Genomic DNA, 24,310 nt, shown 5'->3' with positions numbered 1-24,310 from the left:
TTGTTCAAAATTCACCAAAATTTCACCACAGTGTCTTAAAGCATTAAAAGTATTGCACACCAAATTTCAGAGCTTTAACCCATAAATTAACGGAACTGGAGCCGTTTTTACATTTAACCCCTATACAGTCCCAGCTATATGCTTTGCTGAGACCCAACCAAGCCCAGAGGGGAATACGATACCAAATGATGCCTTCTATAAGCTTTTTCAGAGATTCTTAGCTCCTCACACATGCATCTGCATGCCTTGCTCTCCAAAAACAACTGCGCATTAGTGGCGCGAAAATGAGGCTCTGTCTATAACTAGAAAAGGCCCCCATCTGAAAAAAGGTGTCCAACACAGTGCCTGCCGTTTTTCTAAACAATCCCCAAGATTATAATAACCATTAATAGTTAGAATCTTCAAAATATGCCTAGCAAAGCAATCGTTTTAGCCCAGAAAAATGTCTACCAGTTTTTTAAGCCCTTATGAAGCCCTTTATTCTTTTATTTAACTAAGAAAATGGCTTACCGGTCCCCATAAGGGGAAATGACAGCCTTCCAGCATTACATAGTCTTGTTAGAAATATGGCCAGTCATACCTTAAGCAGAAAAGTCTGCCAACTGTTTCCCCCAACTGAAGTTACTTCATCTCAACAGTCCTGTGTGGAAACAGCAATCGATTTTAGTAACTTCTGCTAAAATCATCTTCCTCTTACAAACAGAAATCTTCATCTTTTTTCTGTTTCAGAGTAAATAGTACATACCAGCACTATTTTAAAATAACAAACACTTGATTGAAGAATAAAAACTACATTTAAACACCAAAAAACTCTTAACCATCTCCGTGGAGATGTTGCCTGTGCAACGGCAAAGAGAATGACTGGGGTGGGCGGAGCCTAGGAGGGATCATGTGACCAGCTTTGCTGGGACTCTTTGCCATTTCCTGTTGGGGAAGAGAATATCCCACAAGTAAGGATGACGCCGTGGACCGGACACACCTATGTTGGAGAAATACCTGCCTTAAAATGACAGGGCGGGCCGTGGACTGGATACACCACAAGAGAAACAAATTTATCAGGTAAGCATAAATTATGTTTTCTCTTGTAAGGTGTATCCAGTCCACGGATCATCCATTACTTGTGGGATACCAATACCAAAGCTAAAGTACAAGGATGAAGGGAGGGACAAGGAAGGTACTTAAACGGAAGGTACCACTGCCTGTAAAACCTTTCTCCCAAAAATAGCCCCCAAAGAAGCAAAAGTATCAAATTTGTAGAATTTTGAAAAAGTATGAAGCGAAGACCAAGTCGCTGCCTTGCAAATCTGTTCAACAGAAGCCTCATTTTTAAAGGCCCATGTGGAAGCCACAGCTCTAGTAGAATGAGCTGTAATCCTTTCTGGAGGCTGCTGGCCAGCAGTCTCATAGGCTAAGCGGATTATGCTTTTTAGCCAAAAAGAAAGAGGTTGCCGAAGCCTTTTGACCTCTCCTCTGTCCAGAGTAGACAACAAACAAAGCATATGTTTGACGAAAATCTTTAGTAGCTTGTAAGTAAAACTTTAAAGCACGAACCACGTCCAGATTGTGTAATAGACGTTCCTTCTTTGAAGAAGGATTAGGACACAAAGACGGAACAACAATCTCTTGATTGATATTCTTATTAGATACCACCTTAGGTAAAAACCCAGGTTTTGTACGCAGAACTACCTTATCTGCATGGAAGATCAGATAAGGAGAATCACATTGTAAGGCAGATAACTCGGAAACTCTACGAGCCGAGGAAATAGCTACCAAAAAAAGAACTTTCCAAGATAAAAGTTTGATATCTATGGAATGAAGAGGTTCAAACGGAACTCCTTGAAGAACCTTAAGAACCAGATTTAAGCTCCATGGCGGAGCAACAGTTTTAAACCCAGGCTTGATTCTAACTAAAGCCTGACAAAATGCCTGAACGTCTGGAACATCTGCCAGTTGCTTGTGCAAAAGAATAGACAGAGCAGAAATCTGTCCCTTTAAAGAACTAGCTGACAATCCTTTTTCCAATCCATCTTGGAGAAAGGATAATATCCTGGGAATCCTGACCTTACTCCATGAGTAACCCTTGGATTCACACCAATAAAGATATTTACGCCATATCTTATGGTAAATTTTGCTGGTGACAGGCTTTCGTGCCTGTATTAAGGTATCAATGACTGACTCGGAGAAGCCACACTTTGATAACATCAAGCGTTCAATCTCCATGCAGTCAGCCTCAGAGAAATTAGATTTGGATGGTTGAAAGGACCTTGAAGTAGAAGGTCCTGTCTCAGCGGCAGAGTCCATGTTGGAAAGGATGACATGTCCACCAGATCTGCATACCAAGTCCTGCGTGATTTTGGCAATCAGACGAGGGAGCAGAGGAAACGGTGGAAACACATAAGCCAGGTTGAAGGACCAAGGCGCTGCTAGAGCATCTATCAGCGTTGCCTTGGGGTCCCTGGACCCGTAACAAGGAAGCTTGGCGTTCTGGCGAGATGCCATGAGATCCAGTTCTGGTTTGCCCCAACGATGAATCAATTGTGCAAACACCTCCGGATGGAATTCCCACTCCCCCGGATGAAAAGTCTGTCGACTTAGAAAATCCGCCTCCCAGTTCTCTACTCCTGGGATATGGATAGCTGATAGGTGGCAAGAGTGAAACTCTGCCCAGCGAATTATCTTTGAGACTTCTAACATCGCTAGGGAACTCCTTGTTCCCCCTTGATGGTTGATGTAAGCCACAGTCATGATGTTGTCCGACTGAAATCTGATGAACCTCATTGTCGCTAGCTGAGGCCAAGCCTGAAGAGCATTGAATATCGCTCTTAGTTCCAGAATATTTATCGGAAGGAGTGACTCCTCCCGAGTCCACGATCCCTGAGCCTTCAGGGAGTTCCAGACTGCACCCCAACCGCGAAGGCTGGCATCTGTTGTTACAATTGTCCAATCTGGCCTGCGAAAGGTCATACCTTTGGACAGATGGACCCGAGATAGCCACCAGAGAAGAGAATCCCTGGTCTCTTGATCCAGATTTAGTAGAGGGGACAAATCTGTGTAATCCCCATTCCACTGACTGAGCATGCAGAGTTGCAGCGGTCTGAGATGTAGGCGTGCAAACGGCACTATGTCCATTGCCGCTACCATTAAGCCGATTACTTCCATGCACTGAGCCACCGAAGGGCGAGGAATGGAATAAAGAACACGGCAGGAATTTAGAAGTTTTGATAACCTGGACTCCGTCAGGTAAATTTTCATTTCTACAGAATCTATCAGAGTCCCTAGGAAGGAAACTCTTGTGAGGGGGGATAGAGAACTCTTTTCCTCGTTCACCTTCCACCCATGCGACCTCAGAAATGCCAACACTATGTCCGTATGAGACTTGGCAATTTGGAAGTTTGACACCTGAATCAGGATGTCGTCTAAATAAGGGGCCACTGCTATGCCCCGCCAGAAGCGACCCCAGAACCTTCGTAAAAATTCTTGGGGCTGTAGCTAACCCAAAGGGAAGAGCTACAAACTGGTAATGCCTGTCTAGGAAGGGAAACCTGAGAAACCGATGATGATCTTTGTGTATCGGAATGTAAGATAAGCATCCTTTAAATCCACTGTAGTCATGTATTGACCCTCCTGGATCATAGGTAGGATGGCACGAATAGTCTCCATCTTGAATGATGGAACTCTGAGGAATTTGTTTAAGATCTTTAGATCCAAAATTGGTCTGAAGGTTCCCTCTTTTTTTGGGAACCACAAACAGATTTGAGTAAAATCCCTGTCCCTGTTCCTCCTTTGGAACTGGATGGATCACTCCCATAACTGAGAGGTCTTGTACACAGTGTAAGAATGCCTCTCTCTATCTGGTTTGCAGATAATTGTGAAAGGTGAAATCTCCCTGCTCTCTGATTACAGATAGAAGGGCACCGAGAACCTTCGAAAAGATTCTTGGAGCTGTTGCTAGACTAAATGGAAGAGCAACAAATTGGTAATGCTTGTCTAGAAAAGAGAATCTCAGAAACCGATAGTGGTCTGGATGAATCGGAATGTGAAGATACACATCCTGTAAGTCTATTGAGGACATGTAATGACCTTGCTGAATAAAAGGCAGAATAGTCCTTATAGTCACCATCTTGAAAGTTGGGACCCATACAAATTGATTCAAAAACTTCAAATCCAGAATTGGTCTGGACAATGAATAGATTTGAATAAAAACCCAGACCCTGTTCCAGAATTAGAACTGGTACAATTACGCCTGAAAGCTCTAGATCTGAAACAGACTTCAGACAGGCCTGACCTTTCACAGGATTTGTTGGAACGTGAGAGAAAAAATCTTCTAAGATAAGGAGGTCTTATTCTGAAACCTATCAGATACCCCTGAGAGACAATATTCTGAATGGAACCTGCCCAAACGTCTTGAAATAATTTCAATCTGCCCCCCACCAGTAGAACTGGATTGAGGGCCACACCTTCATGCAGTCTTAGGGGCTGGCTTTGGTTTATTAAAAGGCTTGGATTTATTCCAACTCGAAGATGGCTTCCAATTGGAGCCAGAGTCCTTAGAGAACAGAAAACCACTCCTTCCCCTATTCTGACAAAAGGAACGAAACCGATTAGAAGCTTTAGATTTGAGTAGAAATAGCCCCATCAACCTTAGGGACTTTTTCCCAAAACTCTAATTTTGCCACTGGCAAAGGACACAACTTTTTAAACCTTGAAGAAGGAACAAAAGAAGTACCAGGCTTAGACCATTCCTTAACAATCACATCAGAAATAGCATCAGGAAAAAACTCAGGGAGTAGTCACAGGAGGTTTATAGATGGAATTTAAATGTTTACTGGATTTATTATCAAGAGGATCAGATTCCTCAATATCCAAAGTTATTAACACTTCTTTTAACAAACGAATATACTCAATCTTAAAACGATAACATGATTTATCAGTGTCAATGTCTGAAGTAGGATCTTCTGAATCAGAGAGATCCTCATCAGGAGGAAGATATATCAATATTTTGCCGGTCATTGTAAATCTCATCAGTATTATGAGAAGTTTTTATGTTTATTTGAAGGTGGTATAGCAGCCATAGTCTTCTGTATCGCCTCAGCAATATAATTTTTCATATCAACAGGGATATCATGTACATTAGATGTTGAAGGAACAACAGATACTGTACTAGCACTAATAGAAACCTTTTCTGCATGCAAAAGCTTATCATGACAACTGTTGCATACTACAGCTGGACATATAATCTACACTTAGCTTTAGTAGAACTGTGTTCAGACAGCATGGTTCCTACAGCAGCTTCTGAGAGAGGATCAGATTCAGACATCTTGTAAAATAGAAAAAATAACATTAATCCTTTGGCTGCTAAGCTGGTTTTGAACTTTTTTTTAAAAAACTTTTTAAAATATATTTGTAACTTTTCTACTTTTTTTTTTTACAGATCCCCAAGACTTATACTGTTGTAAAGGTTAGGCGATTACCTTTCCAACGGTGGGTCTTGGGGGTCTGTAGCTGCTTATCACGTCATTGCACGTGATGTCACTGCGCGAAACATCAAGCCCCGGCGATGCCTGTCACTATACAGGCCAGATCACTGGGGTGGGAGCCCCCAGATTGCCCTCAAGTTGGGCGAGTGCTAGCGACGGCTCTGAGCCGTCGTCAGCACCTGACTGGGAAAATTTGCGATGGCTCAGAGCCGTCGTTAGCACTCAAGGGGTTATACAGAAATATCTTATTTCCACATATAGCAGTTTCAGGAATGGGAAAAATGCAAATGCTAAAATTGGCAAAACAAAAAGCAAATAGCATAGCCCTCTGAGTATAAAGGAAGCAAGGAGCATATAGGAAGTGAGGTAAAATAAAACTAAATTTTTGGGCGCCAAGTATGACGTACGACACAAAAGGAAGTTGAGAATTTTTTTGGCACCAACAAACATCCGGAAATGACGCAACTCGCGTCATAACAAACACAATTTTTCGCCAAACAACCTAAACACAACTAAGACGCAGGAAACAAGAATGACGCAGTAAATAACAGCATTTTGTGCCCTCGCAAGCCTAATTTGCCCGCAAGTTTTCCAAAGAAAAAACAAGTCAAATTGAAAAATGACTATACCCCAGGTAAGATAAACTTCCTAAAACATGATTCCCATAACGAAACTGCTGGACTGCAAAGGGAAATATACATAGACCTGACTCATGGCAAATATAAGTAAAATACAAATATTTAAAACTTTATATTAATACATAAAGCGCCAAACCATAGCTAACAGTGTCTTAAATAATGATACATACTTACCGAAAGACACCAATCCACATATAGCAGATAGCCAAACCAGTACTGAAAACTATCAGCAGAGGTAATAGTATATAAGAGTATATCGTCAATCTGAAAAGGGAGGTAGAAGATGAATCCCTATGACCGATAACAGAGAACCCTTGAAAAGATTCCCCGCGAGGGAAACCATAAAATCAATAGGCGATACTCTCTTCACATCCCTCTGAAAAACACTGTACTCTGAGCAATTGGGCTTCAGAATGCTTAGAAGCGCTTATAGAAGAAATCATAAAAATCAAGCACAAACTTACTTTACCACCTCCATAGGAGGCAAAGTTTGTAAAACTGAATTGTGGGTGTGGTGAGGGGTGTATTTATAGGCATTTTGAGATTTGGGAAACTTTGCCCCTCCTGGTAGGATTGTATATCCCATAAGTCACTAGCTCATGGACTCTTGCCAATTACATGAAAGAAATATATAACATAATTTATGTAAGAACTTACCTGATAAATTCATTTCTTTCATATTAGCAAGAGTCCATGAGCTAGTGACGTATGGGATATACATTCCTACCAGGAGGGGCAAAGTTTCCCAAACCTCAAAATGCCTACAAATACACCCCTCACCACACCTACAAATCAGTTTAACGAATAGCCAAGAAGTGGGGTGATAAGACAAAAGTGCGAAAGCATAAAAAATAAGGAATTGGAATAATTGTGCTTTATACAAAAAAATCATAACCACCACAAAAAGGGTGGGCCTCATGGACTCTTGCTAATATGAAAGAAATGAATTTATCAGGTAAGTTCTTACATAAATTATGTTTTCTTTCATGTAATTAGCAAGAGTCCATGAGCTAGTGACGTATGGGATAAAGACTACCCAAGATGTGGATCTTTCCACGCAAGAGTCACTAGAGAGGGAGGGATAAAATAAAGACAGCCAATTCCGCTGAAAAATAATCCACACCCAAAATAAAGTTTAAATTGAAAATATAAGCAGAAGATTCAAACTGAAACAGCTGCCTGAAGTACTTTTCTACCAAAAACAGCTTCAGAAGCAGAAAACACATAAAAATGGTAGAATTTAGTAAAAGTATGCAAAGAAGACCAAGTTGCTGCTTTGCAAATCTGATCAACCGAAGCTTCATTCCTAAACGCCCAGGAAGTAGAAACTGACCTAGTAGAATGAGCTGTAATCCTTTGAGGCGGAGTTTTATCCGACTCGACATAAGCATGATGAATTAAAGATTTCAACCAAGATGCCAAAGAAATGGCAGAGGCCTTCTGACCTTTCCTAGAACCGGAAAAGATAACAAATAGACAAGAAGTCTTTCGGAAAGTCTTAGTAGTTTCAACATAATATTTCAAAGCTCTAACTACATCCAAAGAATGCAATGAATTCTCCTTAGAATTCTTAGGATTAGGACATAATGAAGGAACCACAATTTCTCTACTAATGTTGTTGGAATTCACAACCTTAGGTAAAAATTCAAAAGAAGTTCGCAACACCGCCTTATCCTGGTGAAAAATCAGAAAAGGAGACTCACATGAAAGAGCAGATAATTCAGAAACTCTTCTGGCAGAAGAGATGGCCAAAAGGAACAAAACTTTCCAAGAAAGTAGTTTAAAGTGAAGGTAAAGTTCGCATATTTACTACTATTCAAATGTAACTGGACTAAAAAATAATGTGAGTTTAATTCATCGATTTTGTTAAATTTAGATATTTACCGTTTTATCCGACATTTAAAACTATTTTCTCCGTGTTCTGTAATCTGCCCGTATTTTTTTTTTTTTTCTGCAGCAAGGTCACGTTTTTCTATTAGCCAATGATCTGTCTGGCCTTTAGGCGGTCGTCATTTGACGTCACCGCATAACTATTGGATCTGCGCATGCGTTAGATACACTTCCTGGATTTTATAATCCGTGCTCGTTCAAGATTTGCTCATGCGCAAATCTCCTTCACTCAATCAACTCTGCCGAACGCACTGGGATTAACGCATGCGCTTCAGAATGTTAAAGTTTATAGTCGCGCAGGCGCAAATTGAGGTTGAGCCGTATTGTGCGCATGCGCAAGATTGACTAACATCGAGAACGCGCATTTACCATACGTATAGAGCGGGTGTCAACGCTCTATACGTAATAGACCAAGAAAGCAGGAAACAACTTGAAGGCGGAGCTTTAATCGGCCGGACACAGACAGATAAAGTATAGATTTTATATTGATATGTAAAGAAATATTACATAAAAACTTAGCGATCATGCTATATTTTGAATAATTAACACTATACTACTTTCATTTCCCGGAAACTTTACCTTCACTTTAATGTCCAATGAATGCATAGGTTCAAACGGAGGAGCTTGAAGAGCCCCCAGAACCAAATTCAAACTCCAAGGAGGAGAAATTGACTTAATGACAGGTTTTATACGAACCAAAGCTTGTACAAAACAATGAATATCAGGAAGATTAGCAATCTTTCTGTGAAAAAGAACAGAAAGAGCAGAGATTTGTCCTTTCAAGGAACTTGCAGACAAACCTTTATCCAAACCATCCTGAAGAAACTGTAAAATTCTCGGAATTCTAAAAGAATGCCAGGAAAAATGATGAGAAAGACACCAAGAAATGTAAGTCTTCCAGACTCTATAATATATCTCCCTAGATACAGATTTACGAGCCTGTAACATAGTATTAATCACAGAGTCAGAGAAACCTCTTTGACTAAGAATCAAGCGTTCAATCTCCATACCTTTAAATTTAAGGATTTGAGATCCTGATGGAAAAAAAGGACCTTGCGACAGAAGGTCTGGTCTTAACGGAAGAGTCCACGGTTGGCAAGAAGCCATCCGGACAAGATCCGCATACCAAAACCTGTGAGGCCATGCTGGAGCTACCAGCAGAACAAACGAGCATTCCTTCAGAATCTTGGAGATCACTCTTGGACGAAGAACTAGAGGCGGAAAGATATAGGCAGGATGATACTTCCAAGGAAGTGACAATGCATCCACTGCTTCCGCTTGAGGATCCCTGGATCTGGACAGATACCTGGGAAGTTTCTTGTTTAGATGAGAGGCCATCAGATCTATTTCTGGAAGTCCCCACATTTGAACAATCTGAAGAAATACCTCTGGGTGAAGAGACCATTCGCCCGGATGCAACGTTTGGCGACTGAGATAATCCGCTTCCCAATTGTCTATACCTGGGATATGAACCGCAGAGATTAGACAGGAGCTGGATTCCGCCCAAACCAGAATTCGAGATACTTCTTTCATAGCTAGAGGACTGTGAGTCCCTCCTTGATGATTGATGTATGCCACAGTTGTGACATTGTCTGTCTGAAAACAAATGAACGATTCTCTCTTTAGAAGAGGCCAAGACTGAAGAGCTCTAAAAATTGCACGGAGTTCCAAAATATTGATCGGTAATCTCACCTCCTGAGATTCCCAAACCCCTTGTGCCGTCAGAGACCCCCACACAGCTCCCCAACCTGTAAGACTTGCATCTGTTGAAATTACAGTCCAGGTCGGAAGAACAAAAGAAGCCCCCTGAACTAAACGATGGTGATCTGTCCACCACGTCAGAGAGTGTCGTACAATCGGTTTTAAAGATATTAATTGAGATATCTTTGTGTAATCCCTGCACCATTGGTTCAGCATACAGAGCTGAAGAGGTCGCATGTGAAAACGAGCAAAGGGGATCGCGTCCGATGCAGCAGTCATAAGACCTAGAATTTCCATGCATAAGGCTACCGAAGGGAATGATTGTGACTGAAGGTTTCGACAAGTTGATATCAATTTTAGACGTCTCTTGTCTGTCAAAGATAGAGTCATGGACACTGAATCTATCTGGAAACCCAAAAAGGTTACCCTTGTCTGAGGAATCAATGAACTTTTTAGTAAATTGATCCTCCAACCATGATCTTGAAGAAACAACACAAGTCTATTCGTATGAGATTCTGCTAAATGTGAAGACTGAGCAAATACCAAGATATCGTCCAAATAAGGAAATACCACAATACCCTGTTCTCTGATTACAGACAGAAGGGCACCGAGAACCTTTGTAAAAATTCTTGGAGCTGTTGCTAGGCCAAACGGCAGAGCCACAAACTGGTAATGCTTGTCTAGAAAAGAGAATCTCAGAAACCGATAGTGATCTGGATGAATCGGAATATGCAGATATGCATCCTGTAAATCTATTTTAGACATATAATGCCCTTGCTGAACAAAAGGCAGGATAGTCCTTACAGTTACCATTTTGAATGTTGGTATCCTTACATAACGATTCAATATTTTTAGATCCAGAACTGGTCTGAAGGAATTCTCCTTCTTTGGTACAATGAAGAGATTTGAATAAAACCCCAGCCCCTGTTCCAGAACTGGAACTGGCATAATTACTCCAGCCAACTCTAGATCTGAAACACATTTCAGAAATGCTTGAGCCTTCGCTGGATTTACTGGGACACGGGAAAGAAAAAATCTCTTTGCAGGAGGTCTTATCTTGAAGCCAATTCTGTACCCTTCTGAAACAATGTTCTGAATCCAAAGATTGTGAACGGAATTGATCCAAATTTCTTTGAAAAAAATGTAATCTGCCCCCTACCAGCTGAGCTGGAATGAGGGCCGCACCTTCATGTGGACTTAGGAGCTGGCTTTGATTTTCTAAAAGGCTTGGATTTATTCCAGACTGGAGATGGTTTCCAAACTGATACCGCTCCTGAGGATGAAGGATCAGGCTTTTGTTCCTTGTTGTGACGAAAGGAACGAAAACGATTATTAGACCTGAATTTACCTTTAGATTTTTTATCCTGTGGTAAAAAAAGTTCCTTTCCCTCCAGTAACAGTTGAGATAATAGAATCCAACTGAGAACTAAATAATTTATTACCCTGGAAAGAAAGGGAAAGCAGAGTAGACTTAGAAGACATATCAGCATTCCAAGTTTTAAGCCATAAAGCTCTTCTAGCTAAAATAGCTAGAGACATATACCTGACATCAACTCTAATGATATCAAAGATGGCATCACAAATAAAATTATTAGCATGTTGAAGAAGAATAATAATGCTATGAAAATTATGATCTGTTACTTGTTGCGCTAAAGCTTCCAACCAAAAAGTTGAAGCTGCAGCAACATCCGCCAAAGATATAGCAGGTCTAAGAAGATTACCTGAACACAAATAAGCTTTTCTTAGAAAGGATTCAATTTTCCTATCTAAAGGATCCTTAAAGGAAGTACCATCTACCGTAGGAATAGTAGTACGCTTAGCAAGAGTAGAGACAGCACCATCAACCTTAGGGATTTTGTCCCAAAACTCTAATCTGTCAGATGGCACAGGATATAATTGCTTAAAACGTTTAGAAGGAGTAAATGAATTACCCAAATTATTCCATTCCCTGGAAATTACTTCAGAAATAGCACCAGGAACAGGAAAAACTTCTGGAATAACTACAGGAGATTTAAAAACCTTATCTAAACGTTTAGATTTAGTATCAAGAGGACCAGAATCCTCAATTTCTAATGCAATTAGGACTTCTTTAAGTAAAGAACGAATAAATTCCATTTAAAATAAATATGAAGATTTATCAGCATCAACCTCTGAGACAGAATCCTCTGAACCAGAAGAACCATTATCAGAATCAGAATGATGATGTTAATTTAAAAATTCATCTGAACAATGAGAAGTTTTAAAATACTTTTTATGTTTACTAGAAGGAGGAATAACAGACGTAGCCTTCTTAATGGATTTAGAAACAAAATCTCTTATGTTATCAGGAACACTCTGAGTATTAGATGTTGACGGAACAGCAACAGGTAATGGAACTTTACTAAAGGAAATATTATCTGCATTAACAAGTTTGTCATGATATTCAATACAAACAACAGCTGGAGGAACAGCTACCAAAAGTTTACAGCAGATACACTTAGCTTTGGTAGCTCCAGCACCAGGCAGCGATTTTCCAGAAGTATCTTCTGACTCAGTTGCAACGTGGGACATCTTGCAATATGTAATAGAAAAAACAACATATAAAGCAAAATTGATCAAATTCCTTAAATGACAGTTTCAGGAATGGGAAAAAATGCCAGTGAACAAGCTTCTAGCAACCAGAAGCAATAAATAATGAGACTTAAAGGGATAGTAAACCCAAAAACTTTTTAAATCTTTATTAAAACTTCATTATTTATGTGACATATTTCAAATAAGTACCTGTTAATTTTTTTCACTCGTTTTCTAATTATTCTTCATCTAAGATCTTTAATAGTAACGCATGCGCATTTTGGCCCCTCAGTCCTAGCATGACCGTCACTATTCTGGCACAGGAAGCAGGGCGGACTTCATGATACTTAGTGACATCAACGTTGGTGGGAGTGGCGCACCAGAGCGCTGAAGATTCACGGAACACAAGCACATTGGGGAATCATCTGTGTTCTTTACTAGAGGTAAGTATAATAAGTACCCCTAGGCTAACGAGCAAGTTGATTTGATCTTAGTAAAAGGACGTTACCCCTAGACTATCATTTTTTTAACCCCTAGAAAAACGAGCATGTTTTTTTCTTATAAGGCAGTGACTTATAAGAGTGACTAACCAGCAATTATTTTTAACCCCTAGACTAACGAGCAAGTTGTTTTGTTCTTACAACACTCAGATTAATCGCAGGAGCTGCAAAGATTAAAAGCAATAGCAAATTCAGATGTTAATAATTAACTTTAGTCGCATCAGAATTTGCTATTGCTTTTAATCTTTGCAGCTCTTGCGATTAATCTGAGTGTTGTAAGAACAAAACAACTTGCTCGTTAGTCTAGGGGTTAAAAATAATTGCTGGTTAGTCACTCTTATAAGTCACTGCCTTATAAGAAAAAAACATGCTCGTTTTTCTAGGGGTTAAAAAAATGATAGTCTAGGGGTAACGTCCTTTTACTAAGATCAAATCAACTTGCTCGTTAGCCTAGGGGTACTTATTATACTTACCTCTAGTAAAGTAACACAGATGATTCCCCAATGTGCTTGTGTTCCGTGAATCTTCAGCGCTCTGGTGCGCCACTCCCACCAACGTTGATGTCACTAAGTATCATGAAGTCCGCCCTGCTTCCTGTGCCAGAATAGTGATGGTCATGCTAGGACTGAGGGGCCAAAATGCGCATGCGTTACTATTAAACTAATTATATGCGCATGCGGACCGCCATGATGTTTCTACCTAGGTAGAACATCATTATAGGGTCCACATAATGTGATAAAAATGGGCTTGGCAATATAAAGATATTTGATTTAGAATAACTAGAAAACGAGTGAAAAAATTTAACAGGTACTTATTTGAAATATGTCACATACATAATGAAGTTTTAATAAAGATTTAAAAAGTTTTTGGGTTTACTATCCCTTTAAATAATGTGGAGACAAAAGTGACGCCCATATTTTTTTAGCGCCAAATAAGACGCCCACATTATTTGGTGCCTAAATGCTTTTGGCGCCAAAAATGACGCCACATCCGGAACACCGACACTTTTAGCGCAAAAGAACGTCAAAAATTACGCAACTTCCGGCGACACGTATGACGCCGGAAACATAAAAAAAAATTTTGCGCCAAAAAAGTCCGCGCCAAGAATGACGCAATAAAATGAAGCATTTTCAGCCCCCGCGAGCCTAACAGCCCACAGGGAAAAGTCCAATTTTTAAGGTAAGAAAAAAATGATTGATTCAAATGCATTATCCCAAATATGAAACTGACTGTCTGAAATAAGGAATGTTGAACATCCTGAGTCAAGGCAAATAAATGTTTGAATACATATATTTAGAACTTTATAAAAAAGTGCCCAACCATAGCTTAGAGTGTCACAGAAAATAAGACTTACTTACCCCAGGACACTCATCTACATGTAGTAGAAAGCCAAACCAGTACTGAAACGAGAATCAGTAGAGGTAATGGTATATATAAGAGTATATCGTCGATCTGAAAAGGGAGGTAAGAGATGAATCTCTACGACCGATAACAGAGAACCTATGAAATAGACCCCGTAGAAGGAGATCATTGAATTCAAATAGGCAATACTCTCCTCACATCCCTCTGACATTCACTGCACGCTGAGAGGAAAACCGGGCTCCAACCTGCTGCGGAGCGCATATCAACGTAGAATCTAGCACAAACTTACTTCACCACCTCCATAGGAGGCAAAGTTTGTAAAACTGATTTGTGGGTGTGGTGAGGGGTGTATTTGTAGGCATTTTGAGGTTTGGGAAACTTTGCCCCTCCTGGTAGGAATGTATATCCCATACGTCACTAGCTCATGGACTCTTGCTAATTACATGAAAGAAATATAGTTTTCATAGGTAAATATATAAAAAAAGCTTTATTTCTGTTTAAAATGTAGTGATGGCAAAAATGCTCGTCTTTTTGGGAAGTCTTAGTTTGAAATGCCTGGTCCTTAAGGGGTTAAACACTCTGTACTCTGAATACTACTTTACACATTTCCTAGTGAGACATTTAATAGAATGTATAATTTATACAGACAATAAGTTATGACGGTTTGCAAATGCAATGAGGGAAAAATATTTAAAATCACTTAATTTTATGGCAACACCTAATGAAAGTAGTGCAAGACCTCACATTGGAAAGAGTTCGGTCCCCTCTTTTGAACCGAGGTTCCATAACCCTGGGTGTTTTACAGTGATCACTTGTTTAAAATTCTCTACTACAGAATAGTGGTTCTGTAGTAGCTGCCCTTCCCTCGGCATTAGAAAACCAGTATTAACACCATTGTCTTAGGTTATGAATGTTTTCGTGGACCCTCACTGCCATTAGAAGGAAACAAATATTAACACCAAAATCAGCAATTTCTCTATCTTGGCTCATACCCATAGATAATATTCATCCGTGAGGGTGGACAGAAATGAACACTCCAACTTTTAAAGATGTATAAAATACATACAAGTGTTAGGGTGGGATCAGTGATTATTTTCCTTGGATATGAGCCAATATATAGCATTTGTTATAATGTTGGTGTTGGATTATAGCTATCTTGGATCAGTGTGTTGAATACAACACAATGCTCTAAAACTTATGTGGGCATTGAGGAGAAAAAACAAAACAAAAACTGTATGCTTACCTGATAAATTAATTTATTTCATGGTGGTGATAGTCCAGAAGCAATTACTCATGGGAATTCAATTCCAGGCCATCAGGAAGAGGCAACAATACCCAACATTGCACAAGCTTTTAATCCCTCTAACCTCTCTGATATCCACGTTGATCGTATAGTGAGAAAAAGAAAAGTAGGAAAGGACAAAGAAGAGTAAATGAGCTGCATACTAAAAACTGTTGGAAAATATGAACAGGGCAAGTCTTGAAGACTCTCAACCCCATGAAAGAAATTATTTTAATCAGGCATCATACATTTTTTTTCTTTTATAAGGTGGTGAGAGTTCACAAGCCATTACTCCTACCCTAATACCCACGTGTAAATGGGAAGGAAGAAATTAAGGCAGGCACTGAATTACCAACCACTATCTAAAAAAAAAAATAATCATAGGTTTAAAAGGAAAGTTTGTAAAACTCTATAAAAAAAAAAAACACCAAAAAAACAAAAAACACTAAGGTTCGGAAAAAGAGAAATGTCCAACTATTAGACTTACTGTGACTAGCTCTAGAACAAAGATCTGAACGACAGAGACCTTATAAGAATCTTTGCAGACATCCTAGACTGAATTATACTGTAAGAATTGAAAAAAAACCCCAACCTGAATATTATGAGAATATAGGAAAAAAAAACCCAACATGTATCTCACCAGAAAAGGAATTAAAAAAAAAAAAAAGTAAGCTGGTTGAAATAGCTACCGTTACCTATAGAACCTAAGATTAAGAATCCTGGCTCTGGAAAAACATCTAAAAAAAAAAAAAAAAAAAGTAATATTAAACTAAAGACCATAAGGCCAAAATGTGAAATACAACAAGTTCACCAACTGGTAGAAAACCCCTTAAAGTAAAAAACCTTGCCCCAGATGAGGAAATTGGGAACTTAATCAATGCGCTTTACAAAAAGTCAGGTTTGGGATGTGAAATGCAGTGAGTGTACAGTACTAAGTTAAATACAAAAAGCAAGAAACTTCCTTTATTGGAAAAAAAGCTAGAGGTTCCCCATCAAAGATTAAAATATGCCACAGCAGAGATATTGTCTGACTTAAAAAATGAGAAACAGACAAATCTGAGAACCAAGAAAAGTGCACAAAGTCCAAAGATATATATTAGTAACCTTGCCACCTGAGGAAAACAACTCCTTGTGCACTCCTAAAATTCTAGAACATCCCCAACTCAAGAGACTAGCGTCAGTAGAAATTACAGTCCAAGAGGGACTAATAAAGAATGCCACCAGAAGACTGAAGTGGAGGATAAAGCACTAAGACAGAGACTGATTTACAGTGGGTCCAAAATAATTACTAAGAAAAGAGAAATTAATCTCTGCACTATGGAAATAGCAAGTCAAATTGAGGCTGAAATAGAACATCTGATGGAAAAATATCAAATTTGGAAAGAGTATGCAGAGAGGACCAAGTTGCAGCCTTGCAAATCTGTTCTACAGAAACTTCCTTCTGCAAAGCCGAAGAAGAAGGGACAGTCAGTGAAATGAGCTCAAATTCTCTCAGGAGGCTGCTGTTCAGCAGTCTCATAAACCAAACGCATTATACTACTCAACCAAAGAGAATGAAGTAGCTGAAGCTTTCTGACCTTTATGTTTCCCAGAGAAACAAAACAGCAAACTGGCAACAATCCTTAGTCGCCTGTAGATAGAAAATAAAAGCATGCACAACATCAAAGTTGTGCAACAAACGTTCCTTATGAGAAGATAGATAAGGACACAGAGAAGAAACAACCATTTTCTGATTAATATATCTATCCGAAACCACTTAGGAAGAAAACCTAACTAGTACGAATAACCGCCGTAACTAAATGAAAGATAAGGCAAATCACACTGCAAAACTGAGAGCTCCGAGACTCTCCAAGCAGAAAAGATAGCAATGAGAAACAAAACCTTCCAAAATAACAACTTAATATCTATGGAAAGTAAAGGCTCAAATAGAGCCTACTGCAAATCTTTAAGAAAAAGGGCAAAATCCTAAGGCCTGATGTAGACCAGTGCCTGACAAAAAGATTGCACATCTGGACATCCACCAGATGCTTATGTAGCAAAAAAGAATGTAGAAAACTGACCCTTCAGGGTACTGACTGCCAAACCCTTCTCCAGACCACCCATGAGAAATATCAAAAAATTCCGAAAAAAACCCCGCTTAGACGAAACTAAGCGTCCAATCTTCAAGCAGTCAGCTTCAGAGATTTAGATGAAGGAAAAGACCAAGAATCAGAAGTCCTTCCTCAGAGGTAGTCTCCAAGGTGGAGAGACGACATTTCCACTAGGTCTGAATACCAGATACTGGGAGGCCACGCAGGGGCTAATAAATCCACGGCCACTCATCTGAAAATACGAGTAATGACTCATGGAAAGAGAACAAACAGAGGAAAAAGGTATGCAAGGCTGAAATCCAAGAAAAACGTCAGAACATCTATCAGGATGGTCTGCGGATCACATGACCATAAACTGTACCTTCGAAACTTGGCATTCTGTCAAAATGCCCACTTCCTGGTGTAAATGCTCACTCCCACGGGATGAATTATCAGTCTGTTTAGAAGTCCGACTCCCAATTGTCCACCTCTGGAAAGTGGATGACCGACAGCCATGTAAGTGGTGACTTGGATTGTTCAGTGGGAGGAAGCTTACATTTGATAAGGAACCCCTAGTTCCTCCCTAATGGTGGATATAAACCTTAGAGGTGATATTGTCTGACTGGAACCAAGCTAGGGACGACTGAGGTCAAGTCATCAGAGCATTGCAAATTGCTCTCAACTCCAAGATGTTTAAAGAGGAGAGCAGAGACTTCAGAGTCCATAATCCTTAAAGACCCAGACAGCTTACCAGCCCAGCAGGTTGGCATCCGTGTTCACATCACCCATAAATATCTCCAGAAACATGTGCCCGGAGATAGATACTCCTGAAAAAATACTACGGAAGAAAGTCTGTCATCTGATCTAAATCTATCCTTTAAGACAGATCCGAAAGTTCTCCATGTCATGGAAAATAGCAAAATCAATGATGTCCATGGAATAGCATCAGACCAATTCCCCCCATACCCAGGGTCACAGAAAAGTGAGGAAAAATCAACTGCAGCTAAACCCAAACGCCCAAACTCCTGGTTGCAAGATGGCTAAGCTATCCACCGGCCACTAAAAACTTACTGATGGCCGGACAGAAGACTGTAGAGTGGGGAAAATGAATAAATCCTTTATTTTCTGACCTCTGAAAGACATCTCCTAGATAAAGAATCAAATAAAGGTCCAAGCATACCGCACCTGGTGTTCCCAGGCGGTCTCCCATCCAGGTACTGACCAGACCTGACCCTGCATACCTTCTGAGATCAAACGAAATCGGGTGCATTGAGGGTATTGTGGCGGTAGTCCCAAATAAATTACCCTTGTTGATAGAACAAGGGAACTCGTCTCCAGATTCATTTCCCATCCCCGGAAAAGAAGATTGGACAATATCTCTAAAAGAAAAACACACTTGCAATATCCCAAGACATAAAGGTCTGACTGCGATGGCGCAAACTAAGAAAACGGGAGAAGATTCCAATTAAGGAAACAATAAATCTCTCAGGTCTAAGTTAGTTATGAACAGGCCCACTAGAACCAAAGGCGAAAGGGTACTACTTTGAAGGACAGAATCTGAAATATATGAGGTAAATACCTATACCCCGTTCCCAAACTGTGACTGGAACGGTCACTCCCAGAGATGAAGACCCTGAATCCAGTTCAAGGAATGCCTCTCATTCTACTTGGATTGCAGATACTCTAGAAAGAGAAATCCGTCTCTGGGAGGAAAACTTTTAGCCTGTGGGCTATGCGAGTGTGCATACATAGAGACACTCCACTAGGCTTAGCCATCTACAGAATTTCTGCCTTCAATAGAGAGCACATCCAGTACTGCGTAACATCAGAGAATATACCATAGGAGTACAAGGAGTACAACTACAAAGCCAGAATGGAGGCGGCAAAGGAACAGTCCCCAGGACACTGGTGGCAGCCTATGGACAACAACTCCCACAGGCGAATTACATGATTTAGCCGTGGTACTCCTCTAAACCCCTTTCTCCTAATTTTGCTTTCCAAAGTGTAATAAGTCCATAAACCCTTTCCAAAGAAAAACTTGAGCACCTCAATGCTTCACCCACTCCTGTAGTTGCAAAGACAAAGACTGGGATATCAGAGAGGTGAGAGGGATTAAAAAGCTTGTGCAATGTTGAGTATCTGCCCTGGTGGGCAGGAGTTGAAGTCCTGGTTCATGGACTCTCACCACCTTATGAAAAAAAAAAAAAAAAGACAAAATGTAAATAAATGCTAAAACAATTACAGCTAAACACTGCTGAGGTAGGTTGAGCTATAACCAGCAAGTAGTAAAAAAACATAATTTATGTAAGAACTTACCTGATAAATTCATTTCTTTCATATTAGCAAGAGTCCATGAGCTAGTGACGTATGGGATATACATTCCTACCAGGAGGGGCAAAGTTTCCCAAACCTCAAAATGCCTATAAATACACCCCTCACCACACCCACAAATCAGTTTAACGTATAGCCAAGAAGTGGGGTGATAAGAAAAAAGTGCGAAAGCATAAAAAAAATAAGGAATTGGAATAATTGTGCTTTATACAAAAAAAATCATAACCACCACAAAAAAGGGTGGGCCTCATGGACTCTTGCTAATATGAAATAAATGAATTTATCAGGTAAGTTCTTACATAAATTATGTTTTCTTTCATGTAATTAGCAAGAGTCCATGAGCTAGTGACGTATGGGATAATGAATACCCAAGATGTGGATCTTCCACGCAAGAGTCACTAGAGAGGGAGGGATAAAATAAAGACAGCCAATTCCGCTGAAAATAATCCACACCCAAAACAAAGTTTAAATCTTATAATGAGAAAAACTGAAATTATAAGCAGAAGAATCAAACTGAAACAGCTGCCTGAAGTACTTTTCTACCAAAAACTGCTTCAGAAGAAGAAAACACATCAAAATGGTAGAATTTAGTAAAAGTATGCAAAGAAGACCAAGTTGCTGCTTTGCAAATCTGATCAACCGAAGCTTCATTCCTTAACGCCCAGGAAGTAGAAACTGACCTAGTAAAATTAGCTGTAATCCTTTGAGGCGGAGTTTTACCCGACTCGACATAAGCATGATGAATCAAAGACTTTAACCAAGACGCCAAAGAAATGGCAGAGGCCTTCTGACCTTTCCTAGAACCGGAAAAGATAACAAATAGACTAGAAGTCTTTTGGAAATTTCTAGTAGCTTCAACATAATATTTCAAAGCTCTAACTACATCCAAAGAATGCAACGATCTTTCCTTGGAATTCTTAGGATTAGGACACAATGAAGGAACCACAATTTCTCTACTATGTTAGAATTCACAACCTTAGGTAAAAATTTAAAAGAAGTTCGCAACACCGCCTTATCCTGATGAAAAATCAGAAAAGGAGACTCACAAGAAAGAGCAGATAATTCAGAAACTCTTCTAGCAGAAGAGATGGCCAAAAGAAACAAAACTTTCCAAGAAAGTAATTTAATGTCCAGCGAATGCATAGGTTCAAACGGAGGAGCTTGAAGAGCCCCCAGAACCAAATTCAAACTCCAAGGAGGAGAAATTGACTTAATAACAGGTTTTATACGAACCAAAGCTTGTACAAAACAATGAATAACAGGAAGACTAGCAATCTTTCTGTGAAAAAGAACAGAAAGAGCAGAGATTTGTCCTTTCAAGGAACTTGCAGACAAACCTTTATCCAAACCATCCTGAAGAAACTGTAAAATTCTCGGAATTCTAAAAGAATGCCAAGAAAAATTATGAGAAAAACACCAAGAAATGTAAATTTTCCAGACTCTATAATATATCTTCCTAGATACAGATTTACGAGCCTGTAACATAGTATTAATCACAGAGTCAGAGAAACCTCTATGACTAAGAATCAAGCGTTCAATCTCCATACCTTCAAATTTAAGGATTTGAGATCCTGATGGAAAAAAGGACCTTGCGATAGAAGGTCTGGTCTTAACGGAAGAGTCCACGGTTGGCAAGTGGCCATCCGGACAAGATCCGCATACCAAAACCTGTGAGGCCATGCTGGAGCCACCAGCAGAACAAATGAGCACTCCTTTAGAATCTTGGAAATTACTCTTGGAAGAAGAACTAGAGGCAGAAAGATATAGGCAGGATGATACTTCCAAGGAAGTGACAATGCATCCACTGCCTCCGCCTGAGGATCCCTGGATCTGGACAGATACCTGGGAAGCTTCTTGTTTAGATGAGAAGCCATCAGATCTATTTCTGGAAGTCCCCACATTTGAACAATCTGAAGAAATACCTCTGGGTGAAGAGACCATTCGCCCGGATGTAACGTTTGGCGACTGAGATAATCCGCTTCCCAATTGTCTATACCTGGGATATGAACCGCAGAAATTAGACAGGAGCTGGATTCCGCCCATACTAGTATTCGAGATACTTCTTTCATAGCCAGAGGACTGTGAGTCCCTCCTTGATGATTGACATATGCCACGGTTGTGACATTGTCCGTCTGAAAACAAATGAACGACTCTCTCTTTAGAAGAGGCCATGACTGAAGAGCTCTGAAAATTGCACGGAGTTCCAAAATATTGATTGGTAATCTCACCTCCTGAGATTCCCAAACCCCTTGTGCTGTCAGAGACCCCCAAACAGCTCCCCAACTTGTCAGACTTGCATCTGTTGAAATCACAGTCCAGGTTCGGAAGAACAAAAGAAGCCCCCTGAACTAAACGATGGTGGTCTGTCCACCACGTCAGAGAGTGTCGTACAATCGGTTTTAAAGATATTGAGATATCTTTGTATAATCCCTGCACCACTGGTTCAGCATACAGAGCTGAAGAGGTCGCATGTGAAAACGAGCAAAGGGGATCGCGTCCGATGCAGCAGTCATAAGACCTAGAATTTCCATGCATAAGGCTACCGAAGGGAATGATTGAGACTGAAGGTTTCGACAAGCTGAAACCAATTTTAGACGTCTCTTGTCTGTCAGAGACAGAGTCATGGACACTGAATCTATCTGGAAAACTAAAAAGGTTACCCTTGTCTGAGGAATCAATGAACTTTTTGGTAAATTGATCCTCCAACCATGTTCTCGAAGAAACAATACAAGTCGATTCGTATGAGATTCTGCTAAATGTGAAGACTGAGCAAGTACCAAGATATCGTCCAAATAAGGAAATACCACAATACCCTGTTCTCTGATTACAGACAGAAGGGCACCGAGAACCTTTGTAAAAATCCTTGGAGCTGTTGCTAGGCCAAACGGCAGAGCCACAAACTGGTAATGCTTGTCTAAGAAAGAGAATCTCAGAAACTGATAGTGATCTGTATGAATCGGAATATGCAGATATGCATCCTGTAAATCTATTGTGGACATACAATGCCCTTGCTGAACAAAAGGCAGAATAGTCCTTATAGTTACCATTTTGAATGTTGGTATCCTTACATAATGATTCAATATTTTTAAATCCAGAACTGGTCTGAAGGAATTCTCCTTCTTTGGTACAATGAAGAGATTTGAGTAAAACCCCAGCGCCTGTTCCAGAACTGGAACTGGCATAATTACTCCAGCCAACTCTAGATCTGAAACACATTTCAGAAATGCTTGAGCCTTCACTGGATTTACTGGGACACGGGAAAGAAAAAATCTTCTTGCAGGAGGCCTTATCTTGAAGCCTATTCTGTACCCTTGTGAAACAATGTTCTGAATCCAAAGATTGTGAATCGAATTGATCCAAATTTCTTTGAAAAATCGTAATCTGCCCCCTACCAGCTGGGCTGGAATGAGGGCCGCACCTTCATGTTGACTTGGGAGCTGGCTTTGGCTTTCTAAAAGGCTTGGATTTATTCCAGACTGGAGATGGTTTCCAAACTGATACCGCTCCTGTAGGGGAAGGATCAGGCTTTTGTTCCTTATTGTGACGAAAGGAACGATTAGTAGACCTAAATTTACCTTTAGATTTTTTATCCTGTGGTAAAAAAGTTCCTTTCCCCCCAGTAACAGTTGAAATAATAAAATCCAACTGTGAACCAAATAATTTATTACCCTGGAAAGAAAGGGAAAGCAAAGTTGACTTAGAAGACATATCAGCATTCCAAGTTTTAAGCCATAAAGCTCTTCTAGCTAAAATAGCTAGACACATATACCTGACATCAACCCTAATGATATCAAAGATGGCATCACAAATAAAATTATTAGCATGTTGAAGAAGATTAACAATGCTATGAGAATTATGATCTGTTACTTGTTGCACTAAAGCTTCTAACCAAAAAGTTGAAGCTGCAGCAACATCCGCTAAAGATATAGCAGGTCTAAGAAGATTACCTGAACATAAGTAAGCTTTTCTTAGAAAGGATTCAATTTTCCTATCTAAAGGATCCTTAAAGGAAGTACTATCTGCCGTAGGAAGAGTAGTACGTTTAGGAAGAGTAGAGATAGCCCCATCAACCTTAGGGATTTTGTCCCAAAACTCTAATCTGTCAGATGGCACAGGATATAATTGCTTAAAACGTTTAGAAGGAGTAAATGAATTACCCAAATTATCCCATTCCCTGGAAATTACTTCAGAAATAGCATCAGGGACAGGAAAAACTTCTGGAATAACTACAGGAGATTTAAAAACCTTATTTAAACGTTTAAATTTAGTATCAAGAGGACCAGATTCCTCTATTTCTAATGCAATTAAGACTTCTTTAAGTAAAGAACGAATAAATTCCATTTTGAATAGATATGAAGATTTATCAGCATCAACCTCTGAAACAGAATCCTCTGAACCAGAGGAATCATTATCAGAATCAGAATGATGATGTTCATTTAAAAATTCATCTGAAAAATGTTTTTTTTTTTTATTATTTATTTATAACCAGCAATACATACAACAGAGAAAA

The 24,310-nt window shown here is 39.7% G+C and overlaps 1 protein-coding gene and 1 pseudogene across 1 annotated transcript in view; both read right to left on the bottom strand.

Moving 5' to 3' along the window:
- Window positions 1–24,310, bottom strand: part of GLG1 (golgi glycoprotein 1) — a 447,209-nt gene that overhangs the window by 22,433 nt on the left and 400,466 nt on the right. The window lies entirely within an intron of this gene.
- LOC128646244 (uncharacterized) lies at window positions 18,643–18,761 on the bottom strand (annotated as a pseudogene).

This window comes from Bombina bombina, chromosome 1 (assembly GCF_027579735.1).
Source record: "Bombina bombina isolate aBomBom1 chromosome 1, aBomBom1.pri, whole genome shotgun sequence".
NCBI classification, from domain to species: Eukaryota; Metazoa; Chordata; class Amphibia; order Anura; family Bombinatoridae; genus Bombina; species Bombina bombina.
This window is presented reverse-complemented; position numbering and strand designations above follow the sequence as displayed.